Genomic DNA, 23,260 nt, shown 5'->3' with positions numbered 1-23,260 from the left:
AATCTGACATTCTTTGTTCTAGATATTTAACAGTATTTGTATGTAACAGGAATCAGTAAATATGTGTTCTGTGCTGCATTACATTGTTATTTAGAGTTCAGTTAGGATATTCCTTATGCAAAAACAAAAGAAGGAGTAAGGATGATTTCTCTTTTTGCCCTGTGCGCAGTAATAGGTTTATGAAACATGGCACAGGCTGTACAGTACTTTGCACAAAGCAGGACAGCTTGCTAAATCATCTTTGCAATTGTTGCTTGGTTTGTGTACCTCTCTGCTGCCTGAGACTTGCAAATATCATTCTTCTATTATTATTCTATATAATGTGTAATTTTATATGTAATATTGTATCATATTATTAAAGGCCATGTGTTGCTCAAGTCCTGGACAGCATTTACAGCTGAGCAAATGATGCCTTTCCATAGAAGAGGGAAGAACAGTTCGAGCTCAGATTGCTAATCTAGTGCTTGGGAGTTGCCACTTGTTGTGTTTGTTGTGATAAGCTGGTGAATCATATTTGTCCTAGTTAGTTGATTAATCCCCTCTCATTTCTTAGCTGATCTAGGCTTTAGTCTCCTGGTTCTGTCTGTGAAATGCGAATAAGGGCAGGCCCTTGCCTAGGAAAGTTAGAGACACTTCAAAATCTGTATTGTGCGGTACTACAAAGAGAGCCCAATCCATATGCATCCTGCATCAATATTGGCCACTACCTTCTCTGGGCATTATGATGTAATTTATTGCAAAAATACCGGCAAAAGAGAAAAGCTTGGGAAATACCATAAATTTAACTTTGTTGACATTTCTCTTTTCCCCTTCATGTCAGTTAAAAAAAAAAAAGAAAAAGGAAAAAGAAAAGATAACAAGCTTTTTTGAAGTGAGGCATTTGCGTTTCTTGTTTGACTTTGACCTCATTTTGGTTCACATGCCTCTGATGTGTAGTGGCAAACTACACATTTTCACTTATGGGAAGAAGTCTTTGACAATGGCTTAAAATGCAGTCTTTAATCATGTCAGTTGCCTCCAGCACTTGCTGAGAGTAAAATTCCACCGTCTCTGTTTTCAGATGGATTGGACTATTGGCTGTTTCTCCTTGCAGGACCATCAGTGATTTGAAAATTGTGTTTAAATAAAAAAGGCAAGGAAAAAAAGAGAAATAATCAGAACATTTGTCAAGGAATTTGTTATGAATGGTAATGAGGAGCAATGCAAACAGTCTTGGAATGGGTTTTAATTCATATGTTATTCTGGGAGCCTGCAATTTCTGGTGAGAAAATGGCATATTTTAGGTCTATTTCCTCCAGTTTCTGGCATGTAGCAATGCCTGTTTTGTTCAGTCAGATGTTCAAATGAGAATTTTGGATGGTTAGAACTAATTTTAGTAGGTGGGGGGCAAATTTATTATGATGCCACAAATAGAGTTTGATCACAGCTGCTCGTTACAATTATAAAAATGGGCTGTGAAGCACTTAAACTATATTTACTGGATGAAAAAAAAAAAAAAAAGAAGAAAAAACTCATCTATAGAAAACCTGTCTCATTCCCTTAAATTTCTGGCAGTCTTCTTGCATATAGCCAGTATTTTTGAGTTTCACTTGATCACGCTGCCAAATTATTTTCCTGCTGCTTTGCCCACACCTCCCCGCAGTGATATGGCGCTCAAATGACTCTCCCATTCTTTCACGAAGAAATTGTATCTTTTTTTGTTGGGGTGAATTTCTGATCTTGTTCTGAAGTTACAGTAAATCACATGCAGACCTCTTGAGACCTATTAAAATAAATGTTAGGAACTTCACTGGAAGTTGGGCACTTCAAAGCTCTCACTTCTCCAGTCTGTACATGACTAAAAGGCTGTAAGGCAGACGCTGCAAGGTTGGTGAAAACTTTCAAATCAAAGACTTAATGTACTACTATTATCCTCTTTATAAAATGAATGGAGAATGGTATCTTTACATATTTAAGAGTTCTTTTTCTGATAGTAACTGCTTTAATGTTCACGGTGTTATGTTGCTGAGTTAGAAGAGAAAATACTGACATGTACACCCTATTGTTTCAACATTTCATAACAGCTGCTCTCCCAACCTAGAGTGGACTTATTCCAGACCCATGTAAAAGTTTGCATTGTGTAGAATACATTTTCTTGAGAAACAGATTTTCACAATTCAGTTAATAGACTCAGCTGTGGTGGTGGTTTTGGCATTCCTCTCTACAGCCGATAGAGAAGACAAAAAGCTCTCCATTGGCAGTAGCACAGTGCCTGTTTCTATATTACTAAAATTGTTTTATATTTGACTGAGGTATACTGGAAACTTAGATACTTCCTTTTGTTTAAAGTTCTTTCAAAACCTACCTTGCGCATGGTTTGAGGAGCAGAGAGAGTTAATGGAAATCTTGATTAAAATCTTGTTGGCTTCAAAGCCTTTAATTCTTGTAAACAACTTGGCACCTTTGTTTGCTTCTGCATGTACGTGTGTTTTACTTGTCTGTTTACTAGTTTAAAAATAAGAATGAAATTTAAGAAATAGGATTCATTTTTAAATTGAAAATACCTCTCTACTGATCACAGAATCTCCTGCAGTTGTTCAGCAAAATGGCTAATAGTACTAATATTAATCATTTTTAAAGCAAAGAGTATGTTCCAACTTTACTGATTTTTCCATTACAGAAAATTATGTTCTGCTTAGTAGAAGTTTTAAATATGGCTTAATTTTTAAACATACCCTTTCATGCATAAAGGACTGTAAGCTTAATTGGCACTTAATCAATGTGTCTTTGCCTTATAATAGTCAACTAAATGGTTGAAGGGTAGAGGTCTTTGCAATGAACATCCATAATGACTGTCAGAACAGAATTGATGTAGGGACTTCTTTTACAAAAATTAAATGTCTTTTAAATTTGTTCCCTCAGTTTAGGCTGTCTCAGTGGGATGTTCTGCTAAGTAACTCCTAGTGTAAGACTCACCTTTGGGCAGACCTTGTGAATGGCCATTCATATCTCAGGAGAACAAGGCTCTGAGCTGTATTACTTCAGGTTGACTTGGTGTGGCTCTTGGCTGAGCTTTTGCCCAAAATGTGCCCTGTCAGTGAGTGAATGACGGCCTGTCCAGAATATTCAATACCCTTCTTAACAAGTGAAGCAAGAAGATGTTTTGGACAGCAGTCCCCCAGTTATTTCACTGTTGTGAGGGAAGAGCATTAATCAGTAAGCTGAGAAATAATCCGTCTGTGACAGGTCTGTAGGTCCTTGGCAAAACACCTACATTTTCTAAGTGTTAGGAAGCTAGCAGGACCTCCATTCAGCTGTCCGCGTTGAACATAGAACATTCTGTTATACTGGCTGTGTAGACTTCCCAGCCAGCCTTTCTTAAAGTATATATTGTCTGCATTGTAAATTAAGGCTTCCCAGTGGGGAGAGATTAAGCAAAATTTTCTAAATTACCTTTTCTCCTAGACATCTGCACTTTGCCATGGTTGGAGACAGGGCGCTGGTCTGAATAGTCCTTGCTCTGACAGGTTCTCTCTTGACTGCCTACCAGCCAAACATAAAGGGCCCTAGAGATCTGATATCCTTCCTACCAAAAATATTCTTGTGGCCTTGATTTCTTTCAGCAGCATTGCTGAGTAAACCTCAGCTAGGGTAAGGAGACGTGTTGGAGCACAGCAGAAGAGCAGAATGGATGAAACTACAAATTGTTAGTCTGTTAAACACAGATTATGTCTTTGGGTACAAATTCCATTAGCGACTGAGTGGATCTGGATGGGTAGTAGCTTGTGGAAGTATTTGTTATGACAAAACCAACTTTTCATTAATAGACAAAGTTATCCTGTTTTCCTCTGTAGTCTGGCCAACATCAAAATGTTTTAAACTAATTTCAGACTTGTAAAACACTGTCTATCAGATACAGACATATGGATTGAACTAGTAATTTGCTTGCCATCTGCTGATAAAGGAAGGAAAGCATCTAAGTAGAAAATGAAGATTTTTTTTCCCCGCTGAAATGTCATATGGTGCTTTAGTAGTTGTTTGTATTGACATTTTTATTGATTGTTATGTAAAGTGTTACATTGCATTGACCTACATCTGTTTTCAATCTAATAATTATAATTTTTTTGGTTTACAAAATATCTGTAATCATTGAAGCCTATAAATAATGTAGCTTGAAAATAACCTGTTTAATCTTAAATAAATGGATAACTACAGCTTTTATTATATGAGGCAAGAATAAGCATATTCTTTTGCTCACTCTTCTCAGCGTATGAAAAAAAAAAACCCAACCTTCCAACAGTCTTTATATTTTCTTTTAGTTAAAATTTCTTCTTCTTCCTGAAAGATAGGACAGAGTCCAGGAAAAACCATACATTCCCAGCATAAAAACAAGCAAATAAACCTGCCAAAACCTTTCTGCTTAGGGGAAAACAGATATGTGAGCTTTCTGGGCTTTTACCTAACTGCCTCTAGGAGTCTTTTTTCACCAGCTCTGATGGTTTGTGCAGGCCAAGAGTTTGTTAACTTAAGCTTTGATGAAGCTTAAGTATTGCAGCGGTGGCTAAAATGTGCTCTTTCATGTGGGGTATGAGTGTAATTGGCCTGGATGGGTCAGGAGCTGATTCTCCCTGGGAGTAATAATAATTAGTCTTTAATGAAAGTTTATTAGTTCTTTTAGTTGATACTTCTTACATGCTTGTTAATCTTCATGAAGCATTTAGACTTTCTCTCATTAAAAATGACATACCAAGTACAAAATGCAGTAACTTCTCAATAGGTATATAACTTCCATAGATAATAAAAAATATTTTCCATCAGTACTCAAGAACATGGAGCTTTGCTTATTTAAATAATTAATAGTAAATGCTCATTTCACTCTTAACTCACCAATTTTTATTTCATATTGACAGGTAATTTTTTTCAGTGATTTCAGTGATCCGTTTTGAACAGATAGTGCTACGAATGCCCATGAGATGTGTGCTTAAACACAGATTATGCATTTATGAAAGTTGTGACCGAATTGTTGATTTTCTTTTAAAAAAGACAAACACGTTTTTTCTCAACGCAGCAATTGGATTATTGAGTTGTTCGAAGCGTAGCATATAATGGATATACCAAAGAATATCTATACGTACTTAAAGTGAAAGTATTGTGGAAAATCACTACGTGTCTGATGTACTGTTTCCCCTTTTATAAATATCTGTTTTTCTGACAATTGGTATTCTCTCTTAAAATGACCTGAAAAGCAGATGAATGGCATACAGACCTGTTAGCACATGCCTTCCTCTCATTTCTGAGCATGGTTACCTACAGTTTCACCTGAAAAAATTAAACAGTTATGTAAATAGCAGGTTTTCCAAAATGTGCAGTTAATTACCATTCTCCATTTGGAGTTTACGCCATGCAGAAAGCTGTTCCAACAGTAGCAGCATTTAACAGATGGACATTTGTTACAGATGTACTGACAGGAATTGACAGCTTTGACAGCAAGAAGTCCTGAAAAATAGGAGGAAAATTCAGATCGTACTAGGGAAGTAAGAGCTTAGGTAGATGCAGTGCTGCTGTACTGCTGTACTGGCTTAGGGAGGGCCTTAGTTAAGTATTACTACTACTGCTGCTACTACCACCTTCGCTATTTGGTCTGCCATGTGTTTTCCCTTTGTTGGTTTTTTTTTTTTTTTTGGTCCTAAGCTTCATCCCATGTAGTCAGTTTGTCCTTGTATTCTGTTTCTTTCACAGATTCTACATTCCAGCACAGTAATTCTGGACTGACGCTGCATCTAATGGTCCTATTGGTTTTTGTTTTGTTTTTATTTCATTCAAGACAGCTGCCCAGAGAGGTTGTGGATGCCCCATCCCTGGAGGTGTTCAAGGCCAGGTTGGATGGGGCCTAGTGTTAGATGGGGTCTAGTATTAGATCTGGAGGTTGTGGGCCTGTCTGTGGCAGGGGAGTTGGAGCTTGGTGATCCTTGAGATCCCTTCCAACCCAAGCCATTCTATGATTCTATGATCAGAACTCTAATATTTTCATGTTTGCAGATACTAATTTTTACAGCATACACTGGGAAGTGTATGTCCAGATTATTTTTATCCTTTCAAAGTGGTTGTTTTTTTTTTTTTTTTTTTTTTTAGTAGGACATATAATTCTGTGTGGCATCTGAAAATGTCCACATTCATTACATATATGAAACGTGTATTGCAATTAGTAAAAATATGAGCATTTATGTATGTTCAAGTATGCTGATTGCAGTAAGAAAAAATTACTTCACAGTACCCAGGAGGATATCAGCTATTAGTCTGACACTGTCTAGCAGAAACTGGTAAACTCGATGTTGATAGGCATATTCACGTCATGGTGTTAACAGCTGTTTACATACTTGTAAGGTTAATGCGTAGCTTGGTAAGCTGCCTAGGAAAGAGATGAGAGTCTGATCGATGGGATAGGAGGAGTCGTGATCTCTTGTCTTAGACAAGCTGTATGATTTGGGATGAATTCAAGTTTTTCGTGGTTCTGTTGATGCATGTGTTTATTATATAGTAGCTTTCAAAGAACATAAAGATTTATGAATATTAGCAAATTTCTTAGGGAACGCTGGCTGTGAGGTAGTTCAGAATAAAGAAGGTATGTAAGTAATATCTAAAATGCTGTATGTCTGGTATACACTTCTTGTCTGTCAGAGCTGTTCCTTCACTGACGATTGGACTTACTGAGATATTACTGCACTTCTGGCCATTACAGCCATTTGTGTCAGGTCAAGGTGTTGTGCACAGCAGATATACGTGAGTACTGGGTCTGTATAAACAACATGCTCCTACCATGGGACTAACACAGATCCAGAGGAGTGGCAGTGTCCTTCTCAAACACAGCTCATGTGTGATTCCTCCTCTTCCCCAGCATGAGAGAATTAACTGCAACTGTTTATTTTCAGCACATGGTTGATATCTTTGTCTGTCTGTCTTTAGATCAGCTGTGTCTTGTTAGAGACTTTACTCTTGAGCCCTGAGAATATCACTCCCCCTTTCATCTCCCTGCCATGTAACTGTGGTTTGTTAGAAATGACCGAGAAAAAAATGTAAACTTAAAGAAATGACTAAGAAGTCTATAGCCAGTGTCAAATGCAGGAGAGGGGATTGACTAAATCAAGGGTGTATGTAAAAGATTAGTCTGTGTATTGTCAGATATATTTACATTATCTCTCCAGATGACGAAAGAAAAACTTCACAGTTGTCTCTACCCTTTGAGATATGTCATAAAAAATGTTCCAGTCTGAACTGTTCTTGTTAGACTTAGGTTTTCTCTTTGTCCTGTGCAAAGGCATAAGAGTGTGGTATTCCCAGCTCTATATAGTCCCAGAATATACCCATATACTGTATAAAATACCCTTGGCTATATATACAGCATGTGCCATATTTATATGGACAAACTTAGTTCAGTTAAGAGGCTGTAGGGATGCAGCTGCAGATGAAGGAGATGTAGCAACAGCGGGACTGAAATTTGAGTTGTTTGTGCTTTCTCTCCCCTTAGTATCTATGTTCCCAACTCTGTAAGAGTTACTCAAGTGTCTCAACAGAAAATACACATGTATTTTTTTTTTTTTTAATGTTCCTGCTAGTGCTTTCACTGGATCACACTTACGCTGCTGCTGCTGATCTCTTCAGCTGGAGTTCAGCCAAGCTTTCAGAGCACTAATAGCGTCCATAGTCAGGACAAGATTATCAGAAAGCATGAGGTTCTTTTTTTGTTTTTTTTTTTGAACATGGAGCTGTATTTGTTACTTTGCAGTTGTCAAAAGCTTCTCAGCAGGTCTTGGTTTCTACTTACATCGCATTTGTGAAGTGAGAGTTTTTTTCCTTAGCTGACAAAAGCTGTCAAATGTTTTGGTCTATCATGGCTTCTTTCTGAATATTTCAATATAAATAATGAAAGAAAATTGTAAGTATGGTTTATAAATTCATATCCTCAAAATGATAAATCGCATGCAAACTTGATGACTTGAATAACTGCATCTATTTTAACCCACTTGCTACCATTATTTTTTTTTTTTTAGAGATTTTTAGGTACAAAAGTGTACTAGAAACATAAATATTAAAAAATATAAAAATAAAAATAAATATAAAAGGAAAGTTCAGATGTATGCTTTTCCTCATCTGTTAGGATTTCTTTGAGGGCTCTACCACGATCAACATACCTATGATACCTATGCTGCTTTGTTGCTAGTATGACCTGTCTTTCTCACATCCTTTTCTGGGAGAAACTAGTGAACAGTTTGGGTTACCTCCACTAATAATGTTGGAAGCACAAGGCAGTAGGATGGTTTGAGTTGGAAGGAACCTTAAAGGCCATCTAGTTCAACTCACCCCTGCTGTGGGCAGGGAGACCTCCCACAAGACCAGGTTGCCCAAAGCCCCATGCCGCCTGGCCCTGAACACTTCCAGGGTTGGGACATCCACAGCTTCTTAGGACAGTATGTTCCTGTGCCTCACCACCCCCCGAGTGTAGAATTTATTCCTTATGTCTAATTTAAACCTATCCTTTATTAGTTATATGTGACCATCATTTGATAACTTGGAGAGCTATACAGCATTCTGACTACAAAAGGGATAGAAAGAACACCTTAAAAGAGTTTATGAAGTTGCTAGGAAAATGAGTATAATGATAGCAGCAGGAAAAAAGTGTATCACAGCTTCAAAACAGATGGAGTCCTCTAAAGAAACTGTCTGAACATGGCCAGGGAGCTATAAATTGCTTTTAGAAGATACGGCTTTTACTGCAGATGGCAATTTCCCAGTCAGAAAGTGAAAGCCAGAACAGGGGTATGTGCATGCAGAGAACTGTACTGAGTGTGCTTAACATCTTGTGTTTGACATACATAGAAATTTAAACAGGAGTATGAATTCAGAAGGCTAATGTACAAGTTCGGAACATGAAATACGTCTTAGCATTCAGAAATCTAGCAAGTGGCTTTCAGGCATGGAAAATTATAACTATGTACAAAGGCAGAATGAAATTGTAGCACTGAAACAGGGCATTGCCTTTGACTGTCATTTTCAATCACTCTCATATTGAATTAGGACAGAAGAGCCCTCTGTTTCTTTCCGTGTGTCAAGCTGGTGTCATTCCAGAATCACCAGGTCAAAAAGCAGTGATTTCCTTCTGAGCCTGTTGCTCCATTTTGCTTTATTACCCCATCTGACCTAGACCTGATTTCACTGAAAGAGATGAGAGTTTTGGCTTTGACTGGGACTCCTGCTGTTGGAAATGATCTTCATACCCCAGGAAACAAAACTCCCTGAAGTTACCCCATTCCATGGACTCTCAGGGCGGGGCTTGTCTCAGCAGCATGCATGAGTTAGCTGTCTAGGATTCTTGGAGTCAATGCAAATTAAAACAACTGTGAAGTACAGAATGCAACTCGTCTCATCCGAAAAAAGATTTCTATACAGTCAGAGAACTGCATGCTTTTTTGACGTTCATAGTATCAGTTCCATTTCCAATGGCTGTGAAAGAAGCCTGGTCGCATACACAGCAATTAAAGGAGGTGATGAAAATAAAAGGTGTGCCTTCTACGTTCTGTGAATGGCTGTGTTATCAGTGCTGCATGTAGGAAGAAAAACTTTGTTCATCTGCAATAATGACTCCTCTGTCTCCGGAATGTAATTTGTCAGCTAATGGGAAGTACTAATAGAACTTTAATCAAGAAAGCAAGTCAGAGGTTCTAGCTGAAACTTTAAACATTATCTCATGGAATAATTGTGGTTTTCAGTTGTTGTTGTTTTTTAAATATATATGTTGGAGTTTCTAAGGTGGCATTTCTCTCAAAAGGGATTAATACAAGGCCGTTGAAGATGAAAGCTCTTTCAGTACTAGTGTTTGTGTAGGGTAACATGATAGTCATTCTCTGGAAGCATATTTAAAGACATACTAAACTAATGACTGTGTAAGATAAAACAAAAATCAGAGGGAAGGAAAAGATATTTGTGAAACAGAAAAAGGAAGTAAGATAGAAAGGAAAAGTTAACGAGGTTATTTGTATAAGATAGGGGAAGATTATTTCAGTACAGAAAGAAGAGAAAGATCTGTTTCCTCTTGGATGAATTGTTGGAAAGTCAAGAAAGCCCAACGTGCAAGAAAGCCAAGGAAGGTAAGGGAGTGAGGGCTCTGCACAGGAAGCTCTGAGAGGTCAAACGTTTACTTATTAAAGTGGCCCCAAGCCCTTTTTATAAAGTTTTGCAACGTAGATATTTTGGCTTTATTTCTTCAGTCTTCTCTTCCTCTGAGTACCTGTCTCATCTGCGAAGTTTGTCTCAAAGTCCACTAAATAATCTGCTAATGTCCATTTTAAGTTACAGAAACTCTGAGTGATTGTAATTTGCTGCCCATTATACATTAGTCAGCTGTTTAACTCATAAATTAAAACTCTGACCTAACATTCTTGGGGTTATAATACTCAGTGTCATTCAGCTTTAAACAAAAACAGTAGCTGAGAAATCAAGAAATGAAGCACACTTCATCAGGGGTTTGGAAACTGAAAACCAGTTTAGCATGTATTATCTGATTATCCTTGGTAGGAATGACCTTCCCAGGTCAGGTACCTGGATGTATCCAGCAAGTTATGTGAATAGAGCAGCAATAAAAGGCCACTGCACAGCATATTTCATGGGAGTAAAGTGGGTGGTGTTACCTATTGTTCAATACTTTCTCCTTTATGTGCATGTGAAAGTCATTCTGTTACACACAAGGGCTGTACAAATCATACATGCTTAGACTAAACAAAAAAGGAAGCATCTTGACCGGGAATTGAACATTGTATCTGAGTTTTGCTACCTTAGACGTTTGTCGTGCTTCCCAACCATTCTTTATAGGGTGCAGATCATCTGTGGGCTTCCAGCCTAACTGTTTTCTTCCATCTTTTTTTCATGATCTCATTTAGGCATCCTGCACCTTACAGTTGCTGGGATGTGGGATGAATTTCTGGAAACTGTGTGCATGGTATACTGTGGTTGGGAGTTTTGAAACTGGGTTTTAGTGGAATGTATCTAATTGCTCACGCTTAAGTGGTGGGTGTGGATAACTGTTGAAAAAAGAATAGGTTTCTTCAAAGAGGAAGAAAAAGAGCTCCATGACTGGATGCTTATGATTCAGTAACCTTTCTTACATACAGTATCTGTCACAGATCAGAGACAAGAATGGGCAAAAGTCTTGGGCTGGAGGCACTGAGGATTCAGGAATCTCTGTGTCACCTAATAGGAACCTGAGTTAGATATCTATGTAAGAAGAGTCTTAAAATCCTTCTAGAATTGATGAAAAGAGAGAGCTGTCTCCAGAATGCAAATTAAAGCAGAAGCATAATTTCTCATTGCCTCTCTGGTTCAGGTAGCTTGTGAAGATTGCTTCTTAATTTAGGCTTAATTAGATACCTGAACTTAGGTGGTATTGATGACTCTTTGTTACTCTTTCCTAAGTTTGAGGGAATGTAGTGCAAAGAATCCTACAGGCAAAAAGCAGGTGTGTATATTTGAATATTGTTCCAGATCATTTCACGCTCAACTGTACTGACACAGAGAAGTGTTTGTAAGTGAGATAGTTCTACAGAATGCCAAGGCTTGCCTGAAGATGATCCAAGAAAAATGAGAGGCCAGCTCAGAGTGTCGATTAGGGACTCTTTCTGGAATCTTTTGTTGGGCCTAACATCTTTCCACACTGCTTTCTGCTCAAAGATGTCTTTAAGTTTATCCACTCCCTAAGCACCACTCATTCACAGACAAATTAAAACAAGGAAAACCACCTGTTGTTGAGGTGCTCACAAAAGAAGTATTTTGTGTTCATTCCCAACCAGGCATTAGCAGACAGGCAGGGTTTTTGCAAAGGAGAGCTGTCAGGGATATTGTGGTGGGCGCTGCACAGTGTTATGCATGCAGAGCTGTGAAAAGGAAGTGGAGGCGATAAGTATTAGTTCATGGTCATAAGAAGTCCATAAAAGAAAAAAGAAAAAAGAGAAGCAGAACCCTCATCATACTGAAAAGGGCCTAGTCACACTTATCATTCCTGCCAGTAAGACCCTGTAATGCTGAATTTTCCAGCTATGCTTAGATAGTACTTTTTGTACGTTTCAAAACTGTTTTATTGTTAAATTGTGTGATTGACTGCTTTTTACAGTCGATTTAACCTCTTCACCACTGAACATTCTGTAGTTCTTCCCTTTGCAATGTGTTCTTTTTGCATTTCTGAGCAGTGCTAGCAGAAATGTTACTTCACAAAATAAATAAGCAAGTAAATAAATTAAAGGTTATACCTCACTTCAGACATGTTGAAGGTACTGGTGTGGTAATGCTGCTAATTACGTTTAGGCAGCAGAATGTCTCCTAAGTCCTTCAGACGAAGAGAGGATGAAAGGCTGGTCCTAATGGTATCTCTTCTTTTTTTACTTTAAAGGAACTGATGTGTCTCTTGTTTATGAGTTTACGGACGTTTTTATTGCAGCAGGGAATTTCTCCACCCCAATTTTACGGGGCAGCTGTAAATGCTCAGCAGCTGGGATTCTTGCAGCAATATGAAGAAAGTCTTTCTTAACATTTCCTTCTTTATAACAGCACTATGGTAATGGTAACTTTGATTATTTAAATAATGCACGATTTGTTCCATGTTATTAGGTTTTTTTGTTTGTTGTTTTGTTTTAAATGTGGTGATAATATTATTTATCTCAGTTACTCATTATCTTTCTCTCCTGAAGCTAATAGTTGAAAAGCAGCAAACTGCGGCTCCCATTGCTTGTTACCTCTTGCTTTTGTTGTGGTGTGAGAACAGATTGGGTGGAAAAAATGCACTTAAGCAACTAGATCGATTACGTGCATAGACGGTGTCTGTGTCATAAATAAACTTGCTGGTTTATAAAATAATTTTAACAATGTGATACTTGCAAAACAAATAGCAACTGTGGTCAAATTTAGTGTAACGGTGTGTCACAGTGAAGGAAATAAAATTCACCTTTCCGTTGCTGCAGAGGGATAAAGAAGACTCTTCTGGGCCTGGCTGCTGTGGCCCTTCAGGAGGAAGGTGGCCTGTGTGTGGTTTATAAACATTCTGCTCTGTGCATCTTAGTACAGTTTTTACTGTACTTGCAGTGTCTGAGATTAACAGATTATTGAGCATTTGGATTTTTCTGTCACGTCCTGCTTTATTAAGGAATACCTTAAATCCTTCGATGAGGTAAAAGGACTTTGAGACCTCACTTTTGGACAGAGGATGACCAAAAAGCAGGTCTGGGGAACATCTGTGTTTCTTTTCAAATTGACTTCAGCCGAAACAGTTGATAATTAATATATACTCTTTTAAATGTCACAAACCCATCTAACCTAAGATAGTGTTAGAATAGGTTATCTAGTATACTCTTTAAATGAGCACTGTATGTACTCAACTCTCAATACCGTTATTTACAGTCAGGCAAAACCAACAAGTTAGTTAATATGACTCTACCAACGTCCTGCTATCCTACCTGGACAAGGTGTGTCAGTTACTTTATTCTACTTGCTTACCTAATAGAGGTCATCTCTGACAGTGGCTTATAAGTCCAGTCCTAGATTGTCTCCGGAGGGCTTCTCCTGCAGCAGCAACTGAGATCAGTGTCTGAATTACGGCAGCACCTATATCAGTAGGAATATGGAACAAAAGTCAAAAATAAACAAAATAGAGAAACCAGTCCTGGCCGTGACTTATGTATATTCACTGCTGAAGAGTGGTAAAATTGATTTATTTATTTTTTTTGTCTATTTCAATATTTTGATAATTGAAGAAGATAGCAAATTGTAAGTGATTGTCTTTTTTTTCCCTAGTAATAGTGTTGTTGGATATTGGAAGTGATGCACTACAAAGAGTATTTAGGATTTGTCTGTTGTTTCCCCCCTGGTTCCTCTCCAGCCAACCCCCTGGTTTAGCGATTAGCACAGGAGCCTTTCACTCAGTGTTTTGAGCTCGGTTCCCTGGCTGCAGTTCACTCAACCTTGACGTAAATCTCAAATAAGTACTTTGTGAGAGGTTAGCCTTTTGTGCAGGGTGTGTGAGAAATCCTGCCTGACCAGGTTTGTTACAGAAACCAGTGTCAAATTGCTTTGCCCCAAGTGTTTGAATATGAAAGAGGGGAATGGGGGTGGGGGGAATCGTGCACAGAGCACCCTCACTCTCCACTTCCAAGAGGCTAATTGTTCAGGAAACAACAACAACAACAACAACAAAAAAAACAACCAGTGTTTGGACTCACCGTGTTCTTGTGATGATCTGAGGATGTCTGGCACTGTGCAGAAAACTTGTGATGATTTACAGTGCTCAGGTACAAGTGGGCAATGTCAGTCACTGAATCTGCATTCTGTGTGCTGCTTGTTGAGGCTGGTTGCTTTTAATGTAATCTATTTGATCATGCTATTTGCCTTAGGTGATCAACAACCTTTCATGTAAATCCTTGCCAGTCTTATAAAACTAATGGAGAAGGGAAAAAAAAAAACAAAACAACACAACACACCAAAACACCAGAACTGTAGTCATGCCTTCAGTGTTGATGTCAGCAATGTCATAAAGAGGCAGATAAGGTATGCAACCCACCCTTTTAATAAGGAGAACATCTCCTCCCTTTTTTTTACTATTTTATTTTTCTTTTCTCAAGAAAGTTACATCCTTTGGAAATGGAAACAATACATTATCATATTACCTCAGAGCCTTGCGCGTGTAAAGTCTGTTGAAATCACTTTGCCATTCTTCCACATCGCATAAAAGCGAGTTGCTCCCAAAGAGACTTAAAATTCAACATCTGTACTCTTCTGTTTCTGCTAGCAACCTTCCTGGTGATTGCAATTAAGCATTAGTGAAGATCTTTTATGTTAACTCTTTCATGCATAGGAAGTAGATTGACAGGGGTTTGCATAAAAACTTTGGATTTGAGACTGAGGGCTGTCACAAAACATTTGGACAGGTCAACCGGTGTATCAGAGGGTTATAGTAAATGGCAGCAGCATTGCTTAAAGGTAATGAGACCTTTGGCTTGGAAAAACTAAGAAGTGATGCAGAATCTACAGAAAGGAACAAAAAGCAGCCTCTCTCTCCAGGCAGCTAAGGCAAATGCAATCTTCAGCAGTGAAACATTGCACAGAGGCTTGCAGTCTTGCATGAGCTGTGGTTTATTTAATGGACCCACAGACTTCAGAGGCTGGCTTGGAGGTCTCTGAGTAGAAGTGGACAGGAAGGAGGAAGAAGTCTGGAAGGAAGAGGAGGAGTCCTCTGTTTGCTGGGTATTACGTTTAGCTGGAATAGACTGATCATAAACAGACTTTGAAGACCTTTATTTCCTTACTGCTAATTATCTACAAAAGCATTGACAGAGAGGTGCAATCTGAATTTGAGTCAGTGAGTACAATACAAAAACCGGAACATGGTCTGTCAGTTGCCATACACTTGTGAAGAATCTCATATTAGTTGGTGTTGATCCAGAAGGACTGATGTTATACATGTTTTCATTTTTTTTTTCCTTCTCTGCTTTGATTATACGTTAAGAAATAATGTGCTAATTATGGTGAGTTCCAGTAAAAATTTAGTTACAATGCTTTCATGACCACTTTGCGTTTTGTTAAACAATTTCTAAGCATAAGATAATCTTAAAATCTAGTGTGTTGCTTCAGGCTTTTGAGATATCATTTCTCATAATAGTTATCAGTATCATCATTAAAAAAAAAAAATCCTTTCACTCATGAAGCATTTAAACATTAGGATTTGGCACTCAAAATCAGAAAAAGACAAGGTGAAAAATTTCCTGCACCCTTCCAGAGTGCCTGTTCAGGAATTCAGTGATTCACAACAACCTGACCTTTTTAACATGGACAGTACATTTGAATGTGAGATATACTTGCAGAGTTGCATTATCAGCCCATGAGGAATATAGTAGTCTTGATCATATTTGCTCTTAGTTCCTCATGGATCTAGACTAGGTGCAGTGTGTAACACAGGTTTTCTTGCTTGCTTAGTTTATTAGGTTGGACCCCAGTTCTGTCTACATGTTTTATGGAAATAGCCCAAATGAGTTATATGTAGCCAGGAGAGTCTTGGAGCAGGGTCAGTGCTCTGATTGCAGGAGGGCTGGGAATCCAGATAATGTATATATATTCAAATCTTATTCCTTTTGATGCAAGACTTTCATCTTCAAATTGTTGGCTGATTGCCATTTTATTATCTGACACTTGTATGTTTGCCTTTTATACAGTTCTTTTACCTTTACGTTCCTTCTGAAACCCTGTTTTCATTATTATGTTTTTGTGTAGGGAGCTTTCCTTGTTGCTTGTATATTTCTTTTCTTCTCAAATGCTTGTTTTTCACTTCCCATCTTTTAAAACCACCTAATTAATTCCTAATAGAGCAAAAATGCATTAACACCTAAAACCTCTTGTGTTTTTTTTTTTATTTTTCCTTTGTTTGCACTGTATCATGCAGTCACAGCCCCCATGGTGTTACGTACCACCCAGGTAAGAGGACGCAGTTCTTGGAATAATAACATACATTTTAATTAATTCTGTATTGGAATTGAGGAAAAATAAATAGACGTTGGCTACTTGTTTGTAATAGATCAAATAATTGAAAGCCTTTTCCAGACCACGACAGTAAAACTGCAGATGAAAATTGTCTTACTGTTGGGATAATTAACATAGTATTTGATGTCCAACCTGACTGCCTTTCCAAAGCTAAGAATGTTTTTTCCTGAATGCAAGCTGCCATTGAGGACAGAAGTGTGTGCTTTGGGAATCTGTTTGGAATGAGCTATTAATCCAGAGGGGGCTGGGGCTGCCACCACTGCTATCTGTGAGCTCAGGAGAGGGCTTTCTTTGGCGCTGGGAGAGGGTCTCCTGGGTAGACCTCCTGGTCCCGTTCTTTTTGGTCTTCATCAGATCACAATCAAACACATCTGCAGCAATACTCCTCTCGCAGATGGAGTGCCTTGAATCATTTTCAGATCAGGCTTTGTAGCCGAATAAAACGTACCAACTGTTCACAGATTTTTTCATAGGAATTTCAGATTTTTTTTAGATTTTTTTTTTCCCTTCCACGCTGAAGTCATTTCACAGTCTTAAGGTGAAGTGGCTGTACAAAATCCAGGAATGCCCTTGCTATAAAACACTTGCAATAAATATGAATTTAAAATGCATGAAATGTGTATAATAAGGCATGCTAATTTACAAGAGATTGTGCTTTATTAAAAAAGGAGTGGAATGAGGCAAGCGAACACTAAAGCATAACTTAAACGTATTCATCAACATTGTAATTAAGCTTTTTCTGTTAGCAAGTTGAGATTTCCTAACTGTTAACAAGCCAATTGGAGCTGCTGAACTTCAGTACATCAGCAGTCCAAGCGGGATCAGGAAGAGCTGTTAATTAACCCTGTTGAGTAGTGTGGTGAGAGCTCAGCTACTGGCAGCTACTCAGGACATTGCCGCTGGTAGCTTTTGGCAAAGGGCAGGCTGTTGTTTGGCATGCATCTGAGGATCATCACAGAGAGAGGAAAGATGGCTGGAACCAAAGGCTGGGATTTGCTACCAGAACCCGTGGCTGCTTTGCTGTATGTTGGGTGAGAATTCCTTTGATGCAGATACAGCTCAGTTTGAGGGTCTAAAATTGTAGATGATCTAAAAGTAGGAGCATGGTTTATTCTGATGCTGTCTAATATTAGTACAGAATTTTTAGGCCTTTTTTTTTTTTTTTTTTTTTAATGGTGATATTTATGGTGTGTCTCAACCAAAGATTTGTTCCTCTCTGAACCAGGCTGTAAAGCAGTGCTACAGATGATGGCATTAATTACAGTATGAAGACAGTTAAAACCTCAGTCCAGCCTTGTTCACCATTTGTAATGTTTTTTTATTCTGTGCCTGAAGAACAACACAGCACAGTGACTAAAGATAAATAGTGCAATATTGTAAACATCCTGTAGACGTTACACTGCAATGGTGCAAAATCATTAGGATGGCCACTTAGTGGTACCATCACTGGTGTTCAGCTTTCATGAATACATTAGAGATAAGTTTCTTTTATATTCCATTGTGGTTATTGCAGTCTGCAAAGGAAAATCTTTCCTACGTCAGCCAAGTATTCTGGGTAGGTTTTTCCTACAAATAGGAGGGGTTATTTTGTCTTAATTATTTTTTTTGTTTCATACTTGATGCTGAGATAAGCTGCGTCGTTGGGAGACGGTTTATTTTCACTATGCTATATGCTGGGTGTGACAGGATCTGAACTGACCAGGGCTTTTTGGTGGACCTCCCAAGCAAAGTGTTGGTCAGCGCAGGCAAGGAGGGCTTGGTGCTCCTTGGATGACTGTGCTGTACATACCCACCGAGTGCTGAAATTGATGGCATTCCTCCCTCCCCTACGCTGTCTGCCTCCCTGAAGCTTAAGTTTCAGTATGCTTTCAGAGTGCACAATATTAGCTGACCTTGACTTTCAGCAGCTGTTAAATATGCATCTCATTTGCTGGTATTATAAGTACAATCCTAGGAGTAAATCTGCAATTTTTTACAGAAATCTAGAGACTTGCTGAGCTTATTTCTGAGCCAGGTGGAACAAACCATAATCCCAGTGTTCAAATTTATAAATTAGTGCTTTTGCCAGTTTGAAATAACTGGATTTCTGTACCCTTAACAACTGCTACACAAAGTTGCTCAGACTTTAGAGACTTCTTGACAAAACTGAAAGCCAGGATGTGCTCTGTGAGGTGTTCATACTGCCAGGGATCAAACAGAGGGATCATCCCTGAAAATTTAATTTGGCTGATCTCTTTTTTATCACTATATAAGCATTCCAGAAAATTATTTTTTTGTTGTTGTAATTAATAATGCTAAGACCCTTACAGCAAGAAGAAATCAGATGTGTGTCTGAGAAAACTTCAGCATCAGGTTAAATGTGAGGCAAGGAAGGAAGGATGACAATATACTCATTTTTTAAAGCCACACTGAATAACTCCAATAATTAAAGATTTAAAAATCTTTTATCAAATCCCAAGTGGGTAGATTACAAAAATAATTAAAAATTACTTATTAGTCTAAACAAATATGCATAATTTCAATTATTGGACTCGATTTATTCTATATTGATCTTTGTTTTTAATGTTATTTGTATTAATAAGTAATCGTGAGAAGCTGAAATTTCGTGCCAGTGGTTAACACACTTGGCATTTAATATGTTAGCTGCTTAAAAATGGTGCTCATGTAATCTGCATGCATGTGAGTATTTATCATCTCACATGTTTTAACAGTTGATTTGGGTTTGTTCCATTCACTAACCCTACTATAACTATTGTTAAGCATTGCACGCTAGGGTTTCAGTGCACTGTTTAAGTGCCCAAGATCCACCTGTCTCTTTAAGCTTCTGTCTGAGTTTGATAAATTCTTTGGTATATAAATGGATCCTTACCTTGATGCTGTATTTTTGTGTTTGACTATTTGCGAGTAGTAAAATGAAGATAATCACACATTTCCAGCAGGAGTTTTCATCAGAGCATCTACCATGAAAGTACCCATCAGAATTGCTACAATTAAGTAGTTTGCAGATATATGACACTGCTGCTTTGCTTTTCCTTCCAGTGTCTTTCTCCTTACTAAAAAAGAGAGACTGGACTGGATAAGAACCCTCTTTTCTGAAAAGTTCTTTAATTTTTATGATTTTGTCAAACTTTATTATTCACTTTTAAAAGAAATAGGATTGTAACACTGCTGTAGGACACACAGAGGTGGCTATTTCTGTCCTCTGTATCCTTAAATCAAAGAAGCTACTAATTTTGGTAACTCTGTTCCACCTTTTAATGAAATGTCCTTTTAATGAAGTTTTGAGCCACTCACTAAATTGGGTTCTATGCACGTGGATTTGTCCAGCCGGTTTGTCACAGACAGCAGCATTCCCCATTTTTAAAGATGCATAAGGTAACAAAAATAGACAGTACTGTACAGGCATAGTAAGTTGTAGAGTGCTTGCTCATTGCAGTGCCTCACCACTAATGTATATAAATACCTACTGCAATTGAGCATGACATTTGTAGAGGGATCAACTCCAAAAACATATTGAGTGTACCTACTCCAGTTTCTCTTTACATGTCCCTCAAGGTGAAGATGGATGTTGCGGTCTGTCATCCTATCATCACCCTGAGCTCCTTCCTTTGTCTTAAGTGCTCTATTTCCTTCTGTTTTCCTGCGTCTTATTTTTAAATTTCTGTTAGAGATTAAACTCTTTTAGAGGGAATTACTCTGTGTGTCTTAGGGATAGATAATTAGCTGCATCTCTACATAGAACATATCTCTCAAAGGTCTGCATTGCACCCTAGAAAATAAAGTTCTCTTCTTTTTTTTTTTTTCCCTGACAAGTATGGGCCTCTAATAACATAGCTTTACTGAAAGTGACATATTTCTGAAATATTTAATAAGGTTCATAACGCTTCTTTTCAGATAATCACTGAATGTTCTGATGAGCTTAAACTATCTGTTGTTCTTTCCCATTTCAGCCACAAAAGCTTGCCTTTCCCAGTTCATTTGATAACTCTCTATACAGGAGTAGATTACAGAAACAGAACCATCTTGTTTTGTATACTTATGCTATTAGCAGATATTACATGTATTAGCCAAAAGATGAAAGGTCTTTTTAGTCTGTGCTTAAGGATGATGATATCCTCTCTAGGAACCTTCTATAGGCTGCTTATCTCCATGGATGCTCTGTGCTGCTTTGTATCATGGTAAGTTTATATCATTTGACCAGATAAGCTTTTTAAAAAGAATGGTAGTGTAAGCATACTTAAATATTTCTATCTCACAAGATTAGTTGCACTGTGTTTTCTGTTATAGAATTGTTGAGAGGAGAAAAAAAATAGCTGAAGAACAAGACAAAGAAACAAGTATTTAATGAAGCAGTTTGTCTCTTGGTCTGTTTTTGTTCTTGTTTCAGAAATGTAAGAAAGTAGGGTACTTCTGGCTATTGTGAGCAGAAAAATTTGCCATGACTGCTCTTGATTTCGATATATGCTTTGTTTGTTTTCTTCTTACCGCACTTTGATATAGAATAGTTTACTCCTGTCTTTCATTAAACTGATGCTGCCTTGTATCCTATTGCCAATATCATGTACAAAAGAACTGCAGCAAGAAAAGAAGTCATGCCTGACACATCTGATAGTATTTCCACATTCAAATGAAAGCTCTGAAAATCCCTGATAGTTTATTAGATAGTTATGTGTGGGGATATCTTCTGCTTTCACACTGAAGAGCTTATTGTTAATGAAGTATGTATTAAAGTGGCTGACTTGATCATCTGTGTTGCATTGATTTAGGCATGGATAACTGGGTAACCAAAACCTGCTGGACCGGCTTGAAAAATTAATTATTGTCTACATTCATATGCTACCAATTTTCTAACATAGAAGAGGCTAAAAGAGAAATGAAAATGTAAGAAAAAGAAAAGTAGATAAGGAGAAGCTCTTTCACACGGAGCAAGACTTTTTTAACCTACTTTTGTTTTCATTTAGGTTTGTTCATTATCTGTATAATTTGCTTATTATTTGCTTCCAAATCACCTCAGCTGAGTAAATGTCATGTGAAATATTGTATGGGTTAATCAATAATAGCATGCAAACAGCTATTACCTTTCTGGGCACGGTGCTTGAGTGTACATTGCAGAACAGCTGTCAGGCTGCTTTGGAAGCTTCTTTTTCCCAAATCTTTTCACAGAAAGATCAGGGTATCTCATATAGGGAATATTCTTTTATTAGAAGTTGAGTAAAAATAATGATTCTCATTTTCCTCTCATTTGTTTCACAGATTATTTTAGATTAATTCTTCTCTTTTGTCAGTAGGTTTTTATGGGCTAGGTATTGCTAGTTAATTGAATTTGTGTCGTATTACATCTGATCCTGAGTTTGGATATCTAATCTAATGGGGAAAGTGGTAATCAACTGAAATCTACAGGAGTGACAATTCATTTGGTTGGTCTGCTTTTCTTCCAGAAGTCACTGAAAGTGGGAGTGTTACGGCAGCTTTCAGATCTGTCATGGCTTTTCTTATTTCTGTGGAGAGAGCGGGTGTTTATTTGTATGCCTGCTTTTAATGTTGCAAACTGCGCATGTTGATCATTTCTCTCATTTTCTCTCTGAAGGACCTTACTCTTCTTCCTCCCAATCCTAAATATCTTCATATTTACTATCATCATTCCTGCCAGGCTGTGTGGGAATGTGAGTGCCACAGAAGCCATGATAGGGCGCGGGTAGCGAGGCAGAAGAAGATCTGGGATTTAGGACACTTGGGATTTCACTGTAGGCTGAGCTGGATCTGCAGCATACTGTCTTCACAGAGCTGTGTTCCGTCTGTCTCTGGTAAATGGTATGTGGTTGGCTTTCACATGCTGACAAAAAGCATTGTTGTAGCATTGCGTATCATCAGATCTGCCTTTGCTACTGGGCTTAGTATTGGCTAACGAACCAGCAGAACTTGTAGTTCCAGTATGGACGGTTGGATGCTGCAGTTAAGCTTTTCTTGTTGCTTTTTTTATTCCCTCCCTCTTTATCATTTGAGGGTGGAGAATGTTTGTTTCTTTAACTGGCATATTATGATAATAGAATCAAGAGATAAGATTTAATCAAGGTACATAATACAAATACATAATAAAACAGTAAAGCTTTATAAGTAAGGCCCTGTTGGTACCTTGGCTTTTTGAACTCTGCTTTATGGTGTGTTTTCATATGATGTAAGCTTAATGCTCTTGTTCTTGGTAGAACTTCTGAAAGAAAGATTTTTAATTCTTCTTTTTTTTTTTTCTTTTCTTTTTTTTTTTCTGGAGCTAAGGTTGTGTTTCATGTTAATAATGAAAGTGAAATGAGATGGATATCTCCTGAATGAGGAAAGAGAGTACATTCACCCATTTTCTTTATATGTTATCTTATCAGTGTAGGATTTTGCTTATATACACTGGAATGAGATATATCAATTATAACTGTAATTTATCACTGTCAGCAGCCATACTGCACATTTCAGAGCCCAAATACAGGCTACTTCTTCTGTAGTCAACCACCAACTTGAACTGTTAGCTAGGGGCAGAGTATGAGGCAAAAAAGCCCCAAAGCAAATGGAACCAAAGGTTCAGCAGCAAGAACTCCAGATTGTGTCCCATTCCTCCTAAATTCCATGTAAAGCTCTTGTCTTGAACGAGCATGTTCCCTGTCCCTTATGACAGAAAGGGATGTGGAAACAATTACTCAACATGAGTCATAAAAGAGATAAACCCTGA

General features: G+C 37.9%; 1 protein-coding gene and 1 long non-coding RNA gene across 17 annotated transcripts in view; one reads left to right on the top strand and one right to left on the bottom strand.

Moving 5' to 3' along the window:
• The window catches only part of TRPS1 (transcriptional repressor GATA binding 1), a 210,739-nt gene that overhangs the window by 71,344 nt on the left and 116,135 nt on the right, over positions 1-23,260 (top strand). The gene's annotated exons all lie outside the window — the stretch shown is intronic.
• LOC112531897 lies at positions 1,086-14,315 on the bottom strand. Its single transcript, XR_005856839.2, has 3 exons — positions 14,235-14,315; positions 13,513-13,620; positions 1,086-5,298 (listed from the first exon to the last, which is right to left on the bottom strand). It is a non-coding gene; the product is annotated as an uncharacterized LOC112531897 (long non-coding RNA).

The sequence above is a fragment of the Gallus gallus genome, chromosome 2 (genome assembly GCF_016699485.2).
Source record: "Gallus gallus isolate bGalGal1 chromosome 2, bGalGal1.mat.broiler.GRCg7b, whole genome shotgun sequence".
NCBI classification, from domain to species: domain Eukaryota; kingdom Metazoa; phylum Chordata; class Aves; order Galliformes; family Phasianidae; genus Gallus; species Gallus gallus.
Note: the sequence above shows the minus strand (reverse complement) of the source record. Positions and strands in the feature narration are given on the sequence as shown.